Here is a 6,626-nt window from a genome sequence, read left to right on the forward strand (position 1 = left end):
TGTTTAGGATACACATAAACTCTTCACTTTTATCTGGCTAGCATCACAGTTACAGACCTATAATAACAGCTTTCAGAATAGTCACCGATTCCTATAAATAGTACTCCTCTTCCTGTTACCCACCCCCATAAACAAACAAGGAAATTCAATGGAAATTTTTTATTATTATTGTTGTTGTTGTTAAGGTCACCCAGTGGTACTTTGTTTGCTTCCAGAATACTAAGTTCAGTGAAACCTTGTGTTTTAAAAACCAAGAAATGAAAAGTTAGAGAGGGCAGAGTTCAGGTAATGGAGGAGGGTACATCTTGAACAATGCCTCAAAGCACATGTACATTCACTCTGCCTTTGGAGTGTACTGAAAATACACTCTGAATACCTGTCCTGTAGTCAAGTCAAACACATCACCTACTCTACAAAAGGAGCACAATCCCTTCACCCTGGTACACACAGATTCACAGAAGTTTAGGTTGGAAAGGACCTTGTGAGATCATTGGGTCCAGATCCCCTGCTCTAGGCCGGAAAGACTGCTGGTATCAAATACCAGTCCATCTAACACTGTACTTAGGCATCAGTAAACCCACATAAAACTTCTGTCTCCTACCTGCCTACAGACAGTCCCTACACTCCTACCCCCAGTACCGTCCCATTGATGCAAGTTAGACCATACAGCATGGACATGAGGTGTATCACAGTGGCAGCTCTGCCAATCTATTCCAACTATTCTTTCACATGTTTGATACAACCACACCTATCACAGCAGAAGCAGCTGGAGTGCTTGCAAATAATTCCCATCAGCTAGTGTCTGCTTCTAGGTATGTAGCTTAATTTGGGTTTTGAGTTGTTGGGTTCACCTTTGAGCCGTCCTTTTATGGTGGCCATGTTTCATTTGCCTGATCTTACTTTCTGCCCACAGTGCTTCCTTTCCCCCTGCTATTTCTGATTCCCTGCCCTTCAGCTCCCTTTCTATCTCCTCCTCGCTTACTCCCACAATACCCTTTTCACAGTGAGGGATTCCCCTCCCTATTATTTCCTCCCTGGCCAGACCACTACTTCTAAAACAAAAACAAAAAAATCGGAAGCTGGAAGGAGTGAAACAAGAAGACCTGACTGAGCTAGGCATGCCTTCAAATGACAGCTATCACTCATGTAAGTGTGTTTCTATCCTATTGTGTGTGGAACTGGAAAACAATAGTTTGGGAAATAGGGTTTACAGGCCTGGAAATGGCAATGAAGACCTGGCATATGGCAAGTAGGATGCTGAGAGGTTGACCAAAGGCCACAGAACAAAGAGGTTGATTTTCAGAGATGTTAGCAAGGCACCTTTTTTCCTTTTTATTTGTAGCAAGGCTCAACATGTCTTATCTAGTTTAATTTAAGAGAAGAGGGGTAGTTAGCTTGAAGTCAGGCAGAAAGTAGGGCAGGGTGGCACCTTAGAGATTAACCTGTTCGAAGAGGTATGCACTTTCATAAGCAACAGCCAACTCCAGATATCAGACCCAAGTCCATTCATAACATCTGATGAATCAGGCTGTTGTTTACAAAAGATTATGCCTCTCTGAAAGAGTTAGTCTTTAAAGTGCTACCCTGGTGTGCCTTTTAATTTAAGCATGGTTTAAGTCTAGCTATGTTACTCAAAGTATTTTTTTTTCTGGCTTTATATTCTCTCTGCTTTTAATAAGCCTTGCTTTTCCTAACATTACAGGTGTACCCACTTCTACAAGTTTCCATAGAAAAGACCCCCCCCAGAGTCTTTAAGAAGAGAGACTGAAGGATAGCAAAGTTTTGGAACCCATACCTGTCCCCTTCGTGCTCCTCAGCCAAGGGTTGTTTTGTCCTTAGACAGTAGCAGGCAAACACAAGATGAGAAAGCACCAGACCCAAGACACAAGTGTTAGTGGGTATGTAATGCCTGTGACCTCAGTCTTGTCATCCCTGTCCCAGTCCCTTGCTTAGGAAAAAAAACGTTTATAATGGATGTAATAGTGGAGCTAGCTCAGCCCTTTGCACAAGACATATACCCCAGAAGTATGTTCTACACCAAAGAATACCAGCTGTGGCTAATGTATTTTTCCTCCTCAAGCTTTTGCAAAGGGCTGTCCTCCAGCTAACTATAGTTTGACCCAGCAAATCCTGGTCCCATCTGATTTCTGCAGCACTGCTCAGTCTCTCTGTACAGCTGCTCACCCTCTGCAAGCTTCCATCTTCTGTCCATGGTGCAGAAAATTTTAGTTAAAAAAACAAACTTGTAGCAAGCTGCAGCCTTGCTAAGACATCTCCAGGTCGGTGTAGCAACATAACTGCTGAGGACTTCTCTCTCACCACCCTTAGAGGATGCTGTAACTGCAGCTCTCTCACTTCCCTCTTTCCCCCCTCATTAGCAGTATTAATTGTTGCCCCTCTAGTTCTGCACGATGATTGGTGCAAAACTGATGGCTCCTTTCCTGCCAGCGGCTCTTCAAAATCATGCTTATAAAGCCTGTCTAACCCTGCAACCATTTACATGGCTACATGCTGTCTCAGCACTGATCATCCCTGCTTCTGTGTGGGGATACCTTAGCCCATATTCTAGAGTTGAAACAAGAAAATTGGTCACCAGTCAGTGGAGCTATTCCCATTTGTTCAGTTGCCCTTCTCCCCCTCTCCTCCGGCATACATCTGCTTAAGCAGATGTTGCACCTAGGTGTTTTGATCATGGCAATGATAGGGAGCCACTCATCTAGTTTCCTCCTGCCTCCTTACTTCCAAGCACACACAACCAACATAGGTAGATCAAGCTGAGGGCCACTTTTGATACAAAAATGTTGTTTCACACATTAATGTGCTACTTCGCATTCCAATACCCATGTTCACATGAATTAAAATTTCTTCCAAAGTCTTGTTGTCCACATCACAAAATAACCATAATTATCACTTAACTGGACCCATTCCTGGAAGTTTCAGTAGAAAGAGGACGAAAATAGAATGGTCTTGGAGATAAAAATACCCTCTTGCTCCTAGCAGTGCTTCTGATAGGTAAGAGCCCGCACTTAGCAGCCCATCCTGCTGCTTTCACCATTGTGTTTTGCCCACAGCACTGTGATGAACACTCCTTCTAATCTAGTATTAAATTGTCCAAAGTGGATGAGGGGTGGCAGGAAGGTCATTTTAATCTACAAACATGTTATATGAAATGATTGGTAAAAGAAAGCCCAGATGGAAAACAAAGGAATGATGTAAAATGGGATTATTTAACCTGAAAGAAGAAAGGATTTAAGACTTTCTGTCCCCCCAAATCCCCAAGCTCCTGTTACCAGATTTTTATAACAAAACTGAACTCTTTTTTAATGCTTTGAGAGGATGTGTCTGTATATGAACCGCTGGATTCCTGTCTTTGTGTTAAGGGCACAACATGTTACCACCACTGGATTTTTGAAGGCCACTAGGCATGCTGCTTGGCAAGGTGGGGGTCTCTGAGCATGGCAGGTAGTTCAGAATATCATCACAACCAACATGGTTCAGGGTTCTGGGATTCACCATAACATGATGGGACTTTTTTTTTCCTAATTATGAAATGTGGTCTGACCCGATCAAGCTGGCTCCCTGGCTGAAAGCTGAGCAGTGCCTGAGAGGTGATTTTGAGGTTGCTATTTCCCTCACCCAGTGTACATTTTCTTCATTCATCTTAGGGTGCAGACAGACATAACACTGAAATTGTTTTAAATGTTGTTTAAACCAAAAGGCGTCCAGATGTACAAGCCAGTTTTGAATGGTTTAAACTTCTTGGATAATCAGGTACTATTTTAAACCAGTTCAGGTTTACCTCCAGACATCAAGCTTTCTGTGACTGGTGTATGTTCAGTCTTCCAGGCATCCCACACTACATTGCTCTAACTCCACTCGCCCCAACCCCTGAATAGGAACTGGCTATTCAGCCAGAACTCTACTGCTCCAACTCATATTGCCTGCACTTGATCCAATCCACACTGTCCCAAGATGATCTGGAGAGAGGGAGGGATGGCTAGGTGAGTAGGGGTTACCCTTGCTTCTGTTTCCAGAGAGGCTGCCCAAAGCCTCCACAGTTTTAAATGGTATCTTCTCCCAAGCAGCTTGTCAGTTCCATTCCTTTGGTGGCAACTGACCAAACTTCACGGCTTGGGGTGGGGGATGGCTAGGTGGGTCGAGGGGGCACACCCCTGATTCTGCTTTCCCAGGGAGCCGCCCAAGGTGTCCACAGCTTTTAAAGAGCACTTTTCCCTGAGTCACTTGTCAGTTTTATTCCATTCCTGGCAACTGATGTGGAGACTAGAGCATTCCTCACAGAGCACCCAGCACCACAGAAACCCGGAAGCAGGGTGCCCCCTCTACCAACCTGGCTATCTCTCCCACCCAGCCTGAATCAGCCTGGCATGCCCCAAAGCCCGGTCATTTTTTTGAGGGAAACTGTTGTTTAAATGCAATGGAGACTTTGTACAGCTCCCAGAATATCCAGCTCCCTGGGAACCCAGAAGCAGGGATCCAAGCACACCCTTAGCCAGTCACCTTAAGGTAGTGCCCAGAGACCTTAGTTAGCTCCCTCAGAGCACCCAGCACCCAGGGAAGGGAAATCAGGGGTCCAGGTATCCCCACAACCAACTGGCTAACCCTTCATTCCCAAATCAGCTTGCGATGCATCAAACCCTAGTACATTGGTAAGAATTTAAATCAGCAGATGAGTGGCTTGGGCGAAAGTGATCTTTAAAAGCCACAAAAAACTTACAGCCCCAAAGCATCCAGTGCTCCAGAACTCAGAAGCAGGGATCTTGGCATGGTTATCTACCTACTTGTAGAGTGAGCATCAGGTTAAGTGCATTTAAGCTACAGAAGGAGGATGACTGCAGTGGATACTGGTCTGACTGGTCAGAGCAGAGAGGCAGGACTAGGGACAGTATGCTAGGCTAAGGGCTTGGGAATCAGTATAGTAGCATAGGAATAGGACAGAACCATGTAAAGGGCCATAGGATCATTATAAGGAAAGCTGGTCTAGGCTAGATGGGAGGTTGAAAGGATTTTCAATGAATAGCAAAGGGTAGCTTAACACTGAGGTGGGGAGCTGGGTGCATGGAGAGCAGACAAGACCATGATGCACATTGCCTTATAATGGCAGTTGTGCCATTGTCAGGATGAACAGGGAGAACAGGAACCCCAGAACCCACCTCAGCCCAGGGATGCAGCTGAAGCCCAATGTTAAGACCCATTCAGAGGCCCCTTTATAGACTCTGGGTCATGTCTATCCTTCTGCATGTGGTCTTCTGGGGCCTGAGAGCACAATGCCTCCTTCACTGCTGACTGTAGCACCTCTGTAACACACTGTGGGACAGCTTTGAGCCTACTTCCTGCACCAATTGTGCCAGTTGTGTCAGCTTCACCTCAGTCCCCAGAAAAATCATGGAGCAGGTCCTCAAAGAATCCATTTCTAAGCACTCGGAGAAGAAGAAGGTGATTAGAAACAGTCACCAAGGATTTTCCAAGGCCTAGTCATGCTTGACCAACCTGATTGCCTTCTATGATGAGATGACTGGCTCTATGGATGCAGGGATAGCAGTGGACATGATATACTATGACTTTAGCAAGGCTGTTGATACTGTCTCCCACAGCATTCTTGCAAGTAAGCTCAGGAAGTATGGGTTGATTGGATGAATAGACTGTAAGGTGGATAGAAAGCTGGCTGGATTGTTGGACTCAGTGGCTAGTAATCAATGGCTCAATATCTAGCTGGCAGCTGGTACCAAGTTGAGTGCCCCAGGGGTCGGTCCTGGGGCTGGTTTTGTTCAATATCTTCACTGACAATCTTGAAGATGGGATGGATTGCACCCTCAGCAAGTTACAAATGACACTAAGCGGCGGGGGTGGGGAGTGGGTTGTAGTAGATATACTGGAGAGTAGGGCTAGGATTCAGAGTGACCTAAACAAATTGGAGGATAGGGCCAAAAGAAATCTCATGAGGTTCAACAAGGACAAGTACAAAGTTCTGCACTTAGGACAGAATAATCCCATGCACTGCTAAAGCCTAAAGATTTACTGGCTAAGTAGTAGCTCTGAAGAAAAGGACCTGGGGGTTACAGTGGACAATAAGATAGATATGAGTCAGCAGTGTACACTTGCTGCCAAGAAGGCTAATTGCATACTGGGCTGCATTAGTAGAAGCATTGCCAGCAGAATGAGGGAAGTAATTATTCCGCTCTATTCTACACTGGTGAGGCCACATCTGGAGTACTGTGTCCAGTTTTGGATCCCCCACTATAGAAAGGATGTGGACAAGTTGGAGAGAGTCCAGTGGAGAGCAATGAAAGTGGTTTTGGAGCTGGGGCACATGACTTTTGAGGAGAGGCTAAGGGAACTGGGTGTATTTAGTTTGGAGAAAAGAAGACCAGGAGGGGATTTCATAGAAATTTCATAGACATTAGGGCTGGAAGGGACCTCAGAAAATATTCGAGTCCAGCCCCCTGCCTCAGGGCCAGGAAGTCAGCAGGGATCATAAGATCCCAGCAAGATAAACATCCAAATGTCTCTTGAAGGCATTCAAAGTAGGTGCTTGAACCACCTCTGGCAGCAGTCTATTCCAGACCTTGGGGGCTCGGACAGTAAAAAAGTTCTTCCTTATGTCCAGC

The sequence above is a fragment of the Crocodylus porosus genome, unplaced genomic scaffold (genome assembly GCF_001723895.1).
Source record: "Crocodylus porosus isolate Cpor-Errol unplaced genomic scaffold, CroPor_comp1, whole genome shotgun sequence".
In the NCBI taxonomy this organism is placed as follows: Eukaryota; Metazoa; Chordata; order Crocodylia; family Crocodylidae; genus Crocodylus; species Crocodylus porosus.